The sequence below is a fragment of the Bison bison genome, unplaced genomic scaffold (genome assembly GCF_000754665.1).
Source record: "Bison bison bison isolate TAMUID 2011002044 unplaced genomic scaffold, Bison_UMD1.0 scf7180017864209, whole genome shotgun sequence".
In the NCBI taxonomy this organism is placed as follows: Eukaryota; Metazoa; Chordata; class Mammalia; order Artiodactyla; family Bovidae; genus Bison; species Bison bison.
Window position 1 is genome coordinate 1,206,062 of NW_011494781.1, and position 13,588 is coordinate 1,219,649.

The 13,588-nt window shown below is 49.5% G+C and overlaps 1 pseudogene; it reads left to right on the forward strand.

The window, feature by feature from the left end:
• The first annotated feature begins 7,611 nt into the window (after window positions 1-7,611).
• On the forward strand, window positions 7,612-7,961 carry LOC104992085 (annotated as a pseudogene).
• The last annotated feature ends 5,627 nt before the right edge of the window (window positions 7,962-13,588 follow it).

Consider the following 13,588-nt stretch of genomic DNA (forward strand, 5'->3'; position numbering starts at 1 on the left):
CCCGTGGTGGAGTTAATGATTGCGTGCGCCATCTTGTGGTCAAGGAGAATATGGCTTCCAGCTCTGAAAAGCAACCTATTTACGCCTTGATCTAAACCTTTCCCTTCCCATGTGGGGCTTCCCTTGTGGCTCAGCTGGTAAAAAAAAAAAAAAAAAAATCCGCCTGCAATACGGGGGACCTGGGTTTGATCCCTGGGTTGGGAAGATCCCCTGGAGAAAGCAAAGGCTACCCACTCCAGTATTCTGCCCTAGAGAATTCCCTGGACTCTACAGTCCATGGAGTCGCAAAGAGTCCGACACGACTGAGCGACTTTCACTTTCACTAAACCTTTCCTGTTTCTATGAAGCTTGAAGGCACTAGTCGCACACTTCTGTCAATTTGAAGAATTCTCAGCCCCATCAGTGGGCAACCTCTAAGAAGTCAGTCAGGTCTAGAGGATGCTCCTGTAGCGTTTGCTACCAGTAGAGATGCATGTTGTGAATCCAGAGACATGCCAGCAACAGGAAGACCAGAACCAACCACTGAGAACACTGTGTCAGCTGTAATACTCCCGCCCACTTTACAGGCAGTAAAACCGAGATTCCGGGAGGCTAATGGCGTGTCCAAGATGACAAAGCAAATCACAGAGCTGGGATTATGGCTGCCCTCTACCAGACCTCATGCAAACCTCCAGTTTACACCACTGCATGTTGAGTAGGACCTGGGCTTCCTGCTAGACAGCTACTCTGAGACACAGCCCAGACAGCACTTAGCTGAGCGGGGAGGAATCTCAATGGCTCATACATTGTTTTCCTTTGAAATTAGAAATGCTCTGGACTAGCCTGGTGGCGCAGCGGATAGGAATTCACCTGCCAGTTCAGGGGACAGGGTTTGATCCCTGGTCCGAAAAGATCCCATGTGCAGCGGAGCAACTAAGCCCATGCACCACAACTGCTGAGCCCACGTTTCCTGGAGCCCGTGCTCCACAAGAAAAGCTGCTGCAGTGGGAAACCCATGCAAACAACAAAGAGCAGCCCCGGCTCACTGCAGACTAGAGAAAGCTCTCGCAAAGCAACAAAGACCTAATGCAACCAAAAATAAATACATAAAAATTGTATATAAAAAAAGAAATGCTCTGAATCTCCCCAGGTCCTTCAGTGTTCTAAACTTCCCTCATCAGCCACATGACATGGAATATATGGGTTTTCTTTTTTTTTTTTCTCACCAACTCATAGGCAAACAAACTTGAAGGGACTTGGAGGCAATGTTCTCCAAAATACTGCCATTTTTGAACCGGGACAGTACCCCCACAAGACATCCATCTCAGACAAGTGTAGCTCCACAGGCTAGTGCACCCCGATCCATCCACCTCCATCCGTGATTGTACTCTTGGGGTAATAGCAGTGCCAGTTCCTTCATCTCCAAGGGGCTCAGTTCCACCCGAGACCTGCAGCATCAGCTTCCCTCAGGAGTTTGTCAGAGTGCAGAGTCTCAGGCCCTGCCCAGCCCTCCAAACTGAGCACCCACATTGTAGCAAGATCATGACATAGAGTGTCGCCCATGGCATAGAGCTACGCAATGCGCTGCTGGAGACACTGGCCAAGAGTGATGCATGTGAATCAGGTCAAGAGGGATGTGTGGAGTGTGGGGGTATGTACCCACCTTCTAGACAGCAGGAACACCAGGAGGGCTCTGAGAGGTGGGCGGGGCAGCACAGGGAGGACGGGAAGACCACAGCGGGCGAGGAGGAGCTGTTGTGGACTCAATGTGTTTGGGATGTTTGAGGCACCCAGCAGACGCCACTGTTGAGCAGTGAGGTGTGGGACCTCTGAACTGGATGGACAACCTCAAGACTCACCAGGGCCATGGCCATTTGCCAAACGTCCTCTGAATTAAAGAAAAGGGAAGACAGCTAGTCCCCTCAACTCTGCTCCCCCCTATTCCATGGAATAGCGTCTCTCCTTTGCACAAGATCTCCCTTGTGGACGCCAAATTTCTGATCTCCCTAGGGCATCCCCAGTGACTCAGCAGTAAAGAATTCTCCTGCAGTGCAGGAGACACAGGAAAGGCAGGTTTGATCCTTGGGTCAGGAAGATCTCCTGGAGGAGGGCATGGAGACCTGCTTCAGTATTCTTGCCAGGAAAATCCCATGGGCAGAGGAGCCTGGCAGGCCACGATCCATGGGGTCACAAAGAGTCAGATGTGACTGAAGCGACCGAGCACAGCGCAGCACAACACAGCTTGGTCACCTGATCCAGCTCCAGCCAATGGAGTGTGGACTTGCATGTCATGTGCCCAAACAGGAATTGCTTTCTTTCTGCTTCAAGTGTTTTTTTTTTTTTTTCCTTCCTGTGGTTGTGGTGCAAGTGGTAAGAGGGTGGCATAGGGGCAATCCCGGGTCCCCACCTGACCATGTAGACCAGACTGGTGTCCTAGAGAGAGACATAAGCTGTCTTCAGCCACTGTGTTTTAGAAATCTTTTTAAATGTTTAAAATTTTGACCAAACTTCAGACACAGGATAGTTACAAGCATAGTAGAACAAAGTATTCTTGTGTGTCCTTCAGCTGGCTCCCCCATTTCACTACATTTGTTTTATCCTTTTAACTCTTCCTCAATTATATTTTTCTGAACCACTTGAGAGTAAGCCTCAGGCTCACTGTCTCTTTACCACTATATATGTCAATATTTCCTACAAAGATATTGCCCTGATTTCATAAACCACAGCAAAATAATCAAAATCAGAAAACTGTTACTAACATTGGTAGACTTGAAGCTACTGTCCAATATACAGACCACAGTATGATTCTGCGATTCTGTTGATCGCCTCCACGATGTCCTGCATGACAAAGGAAGCCCAGGACCTCGGCACAGTTGCTTGTCACAGCTCTTCAGTCTCCTTTAATCCGAAATCATTCCTGAGTCTGTTTAGTGCCAAGGACTTTTTTTTGACACTGACATCTGAAGAATTCAGCCTCTAAGGTTTATCTGATACTCCCTCATAATTCACTTCTGCCGGGAGCCGGCATATTGCATATTGAGTGCATATTGCATACTGCATATTGAGTGCAGCACTTTCCACAGCATCATCTTTCAGGATCTGGAATAGCTCAACTGGAATTCTATCACTGCCGGGAGCCAGCATGAGGAACTCCGCCCGTGGCAAAGGTCATGAGGAAGGAGGCTCGGCATACGCAAAGGCGGGATAGAGCCTCAGGAGTCCCCCATCTACCCCCAAAACCAGAGTCTGCCTACTTTCTGCTTTGTGCTTTCACTACACCTCTGACTTTACGGGGGGCTGTCCCCCACTACCTCTCTGAAAAAAGAGTTAGCTTATGGCCCCAGTTAATAATTCCTGGGTGACAGTGTTTCAACCTACAAACTCCTTTGGAAATCCTCTAGCCTGCCTGAATAGGTTTTTCTGGCCACATGTGATTGTTCAGAGCCTCCCAACTGTGAGAGGCAGGAGATGTTCTAAACTGTCTAAACACAGATTCTTTTGAGTAGTTAAAAGATTGATTAGAAATTGTATTGGTGAAGGGATTTTCACTTGTTGGGCCAATGTTCGCTGCTAAGTTTCCATATCCCTTACCTGCTGTGTCCCTGGCAGTGTACTGATTAATATAATTGGTGTAAGTAGTAGCTTTAATGTTTGTAACCTGGGACCCTTGAGTTAATTCTTTTTCTTGTTATAGCCCACCACACCTTTGCTCTGTAGGAATGCAACTTTATCTAATGCTTTTGGAGGGTGGCTCCTGACCAATCACCTTTAGAGAAAACTAAGTTTTCTGAAGAAAGGGTCTTAAAATGTTAACAGGCCTCCGGGCCAGAAGATGATGCAAATCACCTAAGCTTTTGCATATGATAAAATTGCAGGAAGAAAGCCTGGCTTGCTGCATGACTCTACCCCTTCCCCCATTATCCTCTATACATAACTTAAGGTATAAAAACTACTTTGGAAAATAAAGTGCGGGCCTTGTTCACCGAAACTTGGTCTCCCCATGTCGTTCTTTCTCTTACCTTCTGGCTGAATTATTCAGCCTCTTTTCTCCACTGAATTTCCTCACTGAGCTATCCTTATTCTATTACTCTTTATATCCTTAATTAACGTTTAATTAAGCAATTGTTTCCTGATCTTCGCCTACTCCGTCTCTCCTTCGTATACCCTGGATCAGCCGGGGCTGGACCCCGGCACACTTCAAAGGCTGCAAGTAGTGATGTCATGTCTTCCGCCGGGCAGGTGTCAGCACGTGCTTGCATTGGTCTGTTCCTATTCTTGGTCCCATATTGGTGGTTGTTTGGTCAAGGTGGAGTTGGCCAGGATTCTCCAATGTTAAGTCACTGTTTTACACTTCCCGGTTAATGAGTGCTCTGCAGGGAGATGTTGAGGGTCATTCAGAAGTTTAGATAGCACAGTAACTAGTGCAAATGAGGACGTTCTGCTGACTCAGCAGCAAATCCAAGCTCTTGGACCTGAGGACAGTGGTTAGGGATCATACATTCACATCCCTCCCGTGGTGTTTGGATAGATAGGACTAGTTCCTCTGGACCCCTCCTCCCCCCATTAAACTTTATTAATCTATTTGGGGGAGCACTCCATGAAGGATCTTAGCTCCCCAAATAGGGATTGAACCCTGTCGGCCCCTTGCATTGGAAGCACAGAGTCCCAACCACTGGACCACCAGGGAATCCCCCCATTAAACTTTAACATTAAATGTTAATAGCCCAGAATGGAGCCTGGGTGGTGTATTTTCATTTTTTCCAGGGAAGTCTGCAGCAGGACAGGCATGGTTTCTGGTCAAAGGGACTGGGAACCGCTCCTTCTCTAGGTTGCTTTCAGCCTCCACAACAGGTGACTCAACCCCGAGGGTCTGAACAGGAGTTCAGCTCCTCCCTTTGTCCTGAATCCCTGCAGAGGCTGGCCCCTCTTTTCCAAGATAATCTATTTAACCTGTACCTACCTTCAGCAGTCCCACCTGAAGACTCTTCCCCATGGGAGAAAAACACACACGCTGCCCCCAGGAAATGAAAACAAATGAGGAAGAGACCTTCAAAGTTGTCACCGAGGGGGACAAAGAGCAGACGCTGGCCTGGGGCCGGGCTCCAGCTCCTGCTGCTCCGCCACCGTCTCCCCACTCAGTCCAGCAGCCTCTGCTGTCCCCCAACTCTGAGCATATTTTGAGGTCACCTCTGCTCCTCCTAAGGGTTCCCAGATGGCTCAGCAGTAAAGAATCCACCTGCCAATGCAGGAGACACAGGTTCGATCCCTGGGTTGGGAAGATCCCCTGGAGAAGGGAATGGCTACCCACTCCAGTACTCTTGCTTGGAGAATTCCCATGGACAGAGGAGCCTGGCGGGCTATAGTCTATGGGATTGCAAAGAAACAGACACGACTGAGTACGCACACCTACTCCTCCTGAACCTACCCCTCCCCTCTCACACTGCTTGGTGAGACTTGGCACAGTCCAAGTCAGGACGCTCCGCTGCAGGGGAGGGAAGCGTCCTTCCTTCCCTGTTGGTAATGCCTCCATCACAAGGATGATATGGTTGCCCTTTGATCTTCACACAACCTCGGATCACATCCCCACACACTGTCCCCATGAGAAAAGGCACTAGACGAGTGAAAGGAAGTGTCTGCTTCATTTCAGATGGGAAAGGAATTCCCTCTGTGCCAAAAAGACAGGGATCTCTGCTTCTCAGACTTGGAGATCATAGGTGATGACATAGACCAGACCCAGGAAAGGGGAATAAAGAAGATACAAGGAGAGATAGGTGAGGAGATGGCCCCTCTGGGCCACAGGAAGGTGAGGGACCTGCCACGCCCAGCCCAGGGCCAGCCTCTCCAAAGCTGCAAGACAGTTTCTAAGTTTGTGAATGGAAAAAGGAAGGAATTCTAAAAGGGGAGGAGAGAGAGAACGCATGATATATGATCATAAATGTGACAAAATCCACCCAGCTTATCTCAGAAAATATGCACAGCATTTCCCTGTATCAGTAAAAGGAGCTGATGATTGGGGATGTTCCGCCCTTGAATGAATCAGACTTTGAATCACCTAAGACCAAAAAGGGGGACTAGAATCTGTACAATTGGGCCCTATGTTTTTCAGATCCTGCTCAGCTTGTCACACATGTGCTTCCAAAAGGTACCAATTTCTGAACTATATTCAGACCATCCCAAAAAAAACCTAGCCTCAACATATTATAGGTATGGGTCACATTATCTTAGGATTCCTTGAAAAACAAAAGGAATTTTCCACCCAGCACAGTGCGTTTGATAACAGAACCAGATGTGTTTGTTCCCTGGGGGCCTCAGGCCTTGTCATTTCACCAGCGAAGATATCAGTGGGGGCAGGAGAAGTGGCTACATTGACAGCAGGCCCCAGCCAGCCAGCAGGCCCCAGGCCACAGGGAGCCCTCTCCTCCTGCAAAGCCATCCTGCCCCAGTCATTGCTGGAGGGGAAAACCCAGTGGCCTGATCATCCACGGCCACCCCCACACATGCTCTCCAGGGCACGAGACCAGCCTGAGTGACCATGTGTACAATCGTGTGTGAGAGAGAGAGACAGAGACAGAGAGACAAAGAGATGGTTGTTGCAACACAAAGCACACCAGCCCAACTATAGACCACCGCCCCCCAATCCAGTGCTCTGCCAGGCAGTCTGGAGGACCCTGTCAACTTCAGAAGCACAACCCCATTTGGGGTCCCCGATAACCCAGAAACCCTGGGGGGTACAGAGAATGGCCTGTCCAGGAGGCTGCTGAGAGCAGGACTCTGAGAAAGTCTGACTGTCCGCTGCGGGGCTACTGCCCTCCCCAGCGCTGGGAACCGTGTGGTCCAGGGTGCTGGTCAGCGCCAAGCCCAGAGGCCCGCCCAGCTTTCATGGCGGGAGAACACCAGGCCCCTGAGTCCCACCGCTGACAGGGTTTCCACAGGCAGTGTGCAGGGTCAGGAAGCATTTCCTAAGATCCATATGCCCCGGAGCAGTCCTCACTGGTCTCCACAAAGGCCAGCTCTGCTTTAACCCGGAGGAGGATGGGCAGGCAGGATCATTGGCCATAATCATTAGTGGGCACGCTCTATACTCAAGGCAGTGGACTGGGGCTGGGGCTGGACAGAGCACAGGCTCTGCCCACCACAAGTCCACAGTCCAGGGGGCCCTGAAACTTTACCGAGCACCCCCAACCCTGCTGATCACCACCGCCTCCCTCTTCCTGCAACCCCCATCAGGAGCCCCCCAAAGTCAAGGAGGCAACATGGGAGGAGGTGAGGAAGAACCTGGAAGGTGCCCAGGAACAGCCCATATGTCTCCCCCAAACACAGCCTCACAAAGTCAGATTCATCCTGGCAGGTAAAGCAGGGGACACGTCATGAATGGAGGGTGAGGGGCTCTGTCCCACCTTCAGACTACACAGAATCTCAGGAGACAAATAAAGCTCTGGATCCATTTCTCAAACTAATGCCTGATGGACCCCCTACTCCAGGTAGAAGGAATGGTGCAAGAGACGTGTCCCGTATGTAAATAGCTTTGGGGAATGTAGGGTGAAAGGAAGCTTGGTGCCGCCCTGCAGGATTCATCCAAGCTTTTACCCCTTCCTTCCCTCTGAGAAGGCAGCAGAGGCAGACTGTACAGCCATGGCCAAGATTAAGGCAGGAAACCTTCACGGCAAGAAGGAGGAGGAGCTGGAGGAGGAGCTGAAAGTGAAGCTGTCCCAGCGGCATGTGGCTAAAGTGACAGGCAGCGTGGCTTCCAAACTCTCCAAGATCCGAGTTGTTCATAAGCCCATCACCCATGTACTGTCATTAACCAGACTCGGAAAGAGAACCTCGGGAAATTCTATAAGGGCAAGAAGTACAAGCCCCTGGATCCACGGCCCAAGAAAACACGCTGCTGACTGAACACACATGGAGAGAACCTGAAGACCAAGAAGCAGCAGCAGAAGGAGCCGCTGTACCCTCTCTGGGAGTACCCAGTCAAGGACTGAGCATCCAGGCATCAATAAAACAAATAAATCAGAAGAAAAAAAAAAAACTTTTTTCCCATCACAGTGTATCTAGGCTTCCCTAGTGGCTCAGCTGGTAAAGAATCTGCGTGCAATGCAGGAGACCTGAGTTTGACCCCTGGGTTGGGAAGATCCCCTGGAGAAGGGAAAGGCTACCCACTCCAGTATTCTGATGTGGAGAATTCCGTGGACTGTATAGTTCATAGGGTCGCAAAGAGTTGGACACAACTGAGCGATTTTCACTTCACATCACTTCAGTGTATCTGGAATGTCTGAGAGATGTGGACCTGCCACAATGCCACATTTATTTAACCACAAACCCTTTGTCATGGACCATAAAGCCAGGGTTCCATGGGACACGGGGTGGGGTTGCAACACTAATCTGTCTCACAGCCCTGACACCAGGAGGGGTTTGTGCCCAGGTGTCCTCCCCACCCCCATCACCTGGGAACCTGCTTCAAATGCGAATTCTCAGCCCCACCTTGACCTCCTGAATCAGAAACACTGGGCATGGACAGGGTAATCTGTTCAGTTCAATTCAGTTCAGTCACTGAGTCATGTCAGACTCTTTGCTACCCCATGGACTGCAGCACGCCAGGCTTCCCTGTCCATCACCAACTCCCAGACCTTATTCAAACTCATGTCCATGGAGTCAGTGATGCCATCCAACCATCTCATCCTCTTCGTCCCCTTCTCCTGCCTTCAATCTTTCCCACATCAAGGTTTTTTCCAAGGAGTCAGTTCTTCCCATCAGGTGGCCAAAGTATTGGAGTTTCAGCTTCAGCATCAGTCCTTCCAATGAATATTCAGGACTGATTTCCTTTAGGATTGACTGGTTGGATCTCCTTGCAGTCCAAGGGACTCTCAAGAGTCTTCTCCAACACCACAGTGCAAAAGCATCAATTATTCAGTGCTCAGCTTTCTTTATAGTCCAACTCTCACATCCATACACGACCACTGAAAAAAACCATAGCTTTGACTAGATGGACCTTTGTTGGCAAAGTAATGTCTCTGCTTTTTAATACGCTGTCTAGGTTGGTCATAGCTTTTCTTCCAAGGAGTACGCATCTTTTAATTTCATGGCTGCAGTCACCACCTGTAGTGATTTTGGAGCCCCAAAAAATAAAATCTCTCACTTTTTCCATTGTTTCCCCATCTATTTGCCATGAAGGGATGGGACCCAATACCATGATCTTAGTTTTTAGAATGTTGAGTTTTAAGCCAGCTTTTTCACTCTCCTCTTTCACTTTCATCAAGAGGTTCTTTAGTTCTTCTTCAATTTCTGCCATAAGGGCGGTGTAATCTGCATATCTGAGGTAATTGATATTTCTCCCAGCAATCTTGATTCCAGCTTGTGCTTCTTCCAGCCCAGCATTTCACATGATGTACTCTACATATAAGTTAAATAAGCAGGGTGACAGTATACAGCCTTGACGTACTCCTTTCCCGATTTGGAACCAACCTGTTGTTCCATGTCCAGTTCTAACTGTTGCTTTTTGACTTGCATACAGATTTCTCAGGAGGCAGGTCAGGTAGTATGGTATTCCCGTCTCTTGGAGAATTTTCCACAGTTTGTTGTGATCCATACAGTCAAAGGCTTTGACACACTCAATAAAGCAGAAGTAGATGTTTTTCTGGAACTCTCTTGCTTTTTTGATGATCCAACAGATGTTGGCAATTTGATATCTGGTTCCTCTGCCTTTTCTAAAACCAGCTTTCTGGAAGTTTGTGGTTCACGTACTGTTGAAGCCTGGCTTGGAGAATTTTGAGCATCACTTTGCTAGTAATGTGTTACTCTAACCTTAACCCCAACAAACCCTCCAAGGGAATCTGATGCAACTCCAGTTCGGGAGGCACTGTAATAAGGGAGATGACCACAGCTGTGACACACTCCCCATGGAAGCTGGAGTCTGGAGGGTGGAGCGGAGTTCTCCAAAAGCAGTGACAAGGAATGAAATGAATTTTAGGGATGTTTCCCTTGGAAAAGGAAATGGCAACTCATTCCACTATTCTTGGCTGAAAAATCCCATGGACAGAGAAGCCTGGCAGGCTACAGTCCATGGGGTTGCAAAGAGTCAGACATGACTGAATGACTGGGCTTTTGAGCTTCCCTCAAGCTAATAGTAGGTGGCAGAGGGGCCATGCAGGCAAGCATAAGACTGCTCTGCAGGGTGATGGACCGCCCACCCCCTGGCGCTGGGTCCATCTTGGTGGCCACTGCCCTCATGCAGCCAGTAGCCAGCAGGCCCAGGAAAGCCTGGGAGGGACTCTGCACACTGAACACCACGCATGGACGGAGCCTCTCCCTCCCATGGGGTCAGGATCGCAAACCTCAATTCACATGGGCTCAGCTAGCTAGCTTGGAGGCCAGCCTGAGCGCCAGCGCCTGTCTGCAGTGTGAGGCTCGTACAGAGAATGTATCTGGATAGAGAGGAGGCAGAGCCGGTCTGGCCTGGCTCGCCGGACACAGATGTCACCACCACCCATCCCCCCTCACCCCACATGCAGCACATGCTCTGGCGGAAATTTTATTGCTGAAAATTAGACCAAACTAAGCAGACGTAACACGGTGACCCCTGGCAGCCTGCTTCTGTGACAGCTGCTCAGGTCACACCCAGGGGACAATCTGAGGCTGAGGCCAGCTGTCCACTCCCCTTCCCACCCCTCCCTGACAGGGCAGGGGCTAGCGGCCTGACCACCCCACAGCTCAACCAACAAAGTCGGGGTCAGGCTGGACATTTTGCAGACTTTATGGATGTTAAAAACAGAGCACCAGACTAGCATCTTCTTGATCATTTCTTAAATCCCAGAAGCTTTCAACAAAGGTTCCCTCTGCCCTGGATCATCTGACTTATTTAGGAATTCTCCCCTTAACACAAGGGGTGTGATCTTTAGAGAGTATTTCCCATAATTTGAATCTGAATATACACATATACAGGTTTCCCAGGTGGCACTGGAGGTAAAGAACCCACCTGCCAATGCAGGAGACATAAGAGCTGCAAGTTTGAGACCTGGGTCAGGAAGATCCCCTGGAAGAAGGCATGACAACCCACTCCAGTATTTTTGCCTGAAGAATTCCATGCACAGAGGAGACTGGAGGGCTACGGTCCATAGGGTCACAAAGAGTTAGACACGACAGAAGCCACTTGGCATGCATGCATACACACATACAATGTCAGACAGCAGCATTCACTCAAAATTTCAGAAGCACGTTGGCAAGCACCAGTTTATACTCTGATACCCACAGACATATTTGAACTCACCAAGGCTGAGACAGAAATAAAGGTGGGGGAACACCAAGGCCTAGCCACAACCTTCCAGGAGACCTCCACGGCCACCACCTTCAGCTTAATCCTGGTGGTCCCAAGCCTGGGGTCTAGCCAGCACATGGAGCCTCCTAGGTGGTGACACTGCCACCCAAGCAGGACCCAGGACGTAGTGACCCAACAGCCTAGATCTGGGAAAGGCAGAAAAGATAGGAGATAAATTTAAAATTGTACATTCCAAGTCATTTTTGTGAAAATGGGGCAGCACTCCAGGAAGAGCTGAGCAGATCTTATCTTGAGTTAACCACATTCAGGGCTCCAGCCTCCACCAGTGCTTAGCTCCAGCCCCCACCCCAGCAGCAAGGTCTCCTTGAAGGGCCAGTCAGGGGCACAGCCTCTGCTCCGCCTGTGAACTGCGGAGCCGAGCGGGTGGGCTGGTGGCAGGGTCCCCGGCCTCCCCTCCTCTGTGGGGAGCACCTGGACCTCGGATTTTGTCCACTGTGAATGGCCTCACAGGGTGTGTGCGACTGGACTAAGTCCTGGAAAGTCACATCGTTGAGAGCGTGCGCATCACATCCTCCTAAAAGGTGTGCAGTTGTTCACCTGAGTCCGACCGGAATATGCTCTCTCTGAGTCAAGGAGGTCCTTCTATGACGTTTCCTTTCCTAATGCCATTCACAGTAGCAGTAATAGAAATAGTAACGTCAGCTGAGCACTTCTGTGTCAGGTGCTGTGCTGACCATTTTACATTCAGACTCTCACTTCATCTTCATAAGAGCCCAAAAAGGTAGCATTCCTAGCATTACCAAGCCAATCAATGGGGGAAGCTGAGGCTCGTAAATATGTCCAGGGTCCCAGAAAGTAATCAGGATGGAGCCCTGCCTTCTGACCCCAGAGCCCACCTCTCTTCTTCTTTAAAAAAAATAAAATAAAATTGAGATATAATCAATATATGGGCTTCCCAGGTGGTGCTCGCAGTAAAGAAGCCCCCTGCCAATGCAGGAGACATAAGAGACACAGGTTCTATCCCTGGGTCAGGAAGATCCTCTGGAGAAGGGCTTAGCAACCCACTCCATTATTCCTGCCTGGAGAATCTGATGGACAGCGGAACCTGGTGGGCTACAGTCCATGGGGTCACAAAGAGTCAGACACCACTGAAGTGACAGCACAGCACTTAATCAACATATAACATTGTGTAAGTTCGAGGTGCACAAATGGTTTGATGCATTTGTATGTTACAATAAGATTACTATAGCCTCATGGGCCACCTCCATCTAGTCACATAATTATCATCTTCTTTTGTGTGTTGATAACAGTCAGGATCAAGTTTCTTAGCAATTTGGAAGCTTTTTTTTTTTTTAAGTCCACCCTCTTATTTATCTTGGAGTATTGCCAAAGTCTTAAAGTTGGAAGAACCCTTGTTTGAATGTGTAACTCAGGAGTGAGAGAAGCTGAGTGATCATTTGTTCATTTGTGAGATGCTGATTGACATGTGTCAGTGAGAGGAAGGGCCATAGTGCTGTCACAAGCAGACCTAACACCAAGGGGCCTAGGGACAGGAAGTTCGTTTCTCCCTCCCACAGCAGTTCCCAGAGGAGCAGGCCCATGGGACCAGGTTTGTCCTGGGTCATTTTCTACCATCCCCTGCAGTAGGAGTACCCTGCTGAAACTAGTTAAGACACGTGCACCGCGGAGAGTCTTATTTTACAAAGAAAGCCTTCCCTGAATGAAACAATGTGCTTGGCGATGCACTTGCTCTGCATTCTGGAATTAACTCCGCTCTTCCTGGGTGTAGCAGTTACGGACCAGTCCAAAGAGCATACTTTGTGGGTACCCCACGGCACCCCTGTCCACCTGAGGTGACCATGTTCCTTTGAGCTTACGTATCACTTCTGCTCTGGCATTCTGTAGGTGAAGACTTAGACACACGTCACTCACGTCGCTCACTGCAAGGCCATGAAAGATGCACTGTGTGCTGGGCCAGAAGAGGTCACCTGGCCCAACAGAACTTTGGGAGGAGGAAAGTCCTGAGCATCCTGTGTCTCTTACCTGTTCCTTTCTGCACTCTGGCATGAGGCTCCCCACTGCAGATGGGCGTCGTGGAGGACGTTTCTGTTCTGCTTTCCTTCTAGTTGCCTAGGGAGATCACACTTCCTGCCACCTTGAAGCTAGGACCCTAATGACAATGACGGGTGTCCTTGGAAGAAGAGGAATGTTGAACACAGATGCACAAAGAAGGCCGAATAAAGACAGGGAAGAGACCAGAGTGACGCAGCTGCAAGCCAAGGGCCACCAAGGGCTGCCAGGATCACCAGAGGCTGAAAGAGATTCTGCACTGAGCCC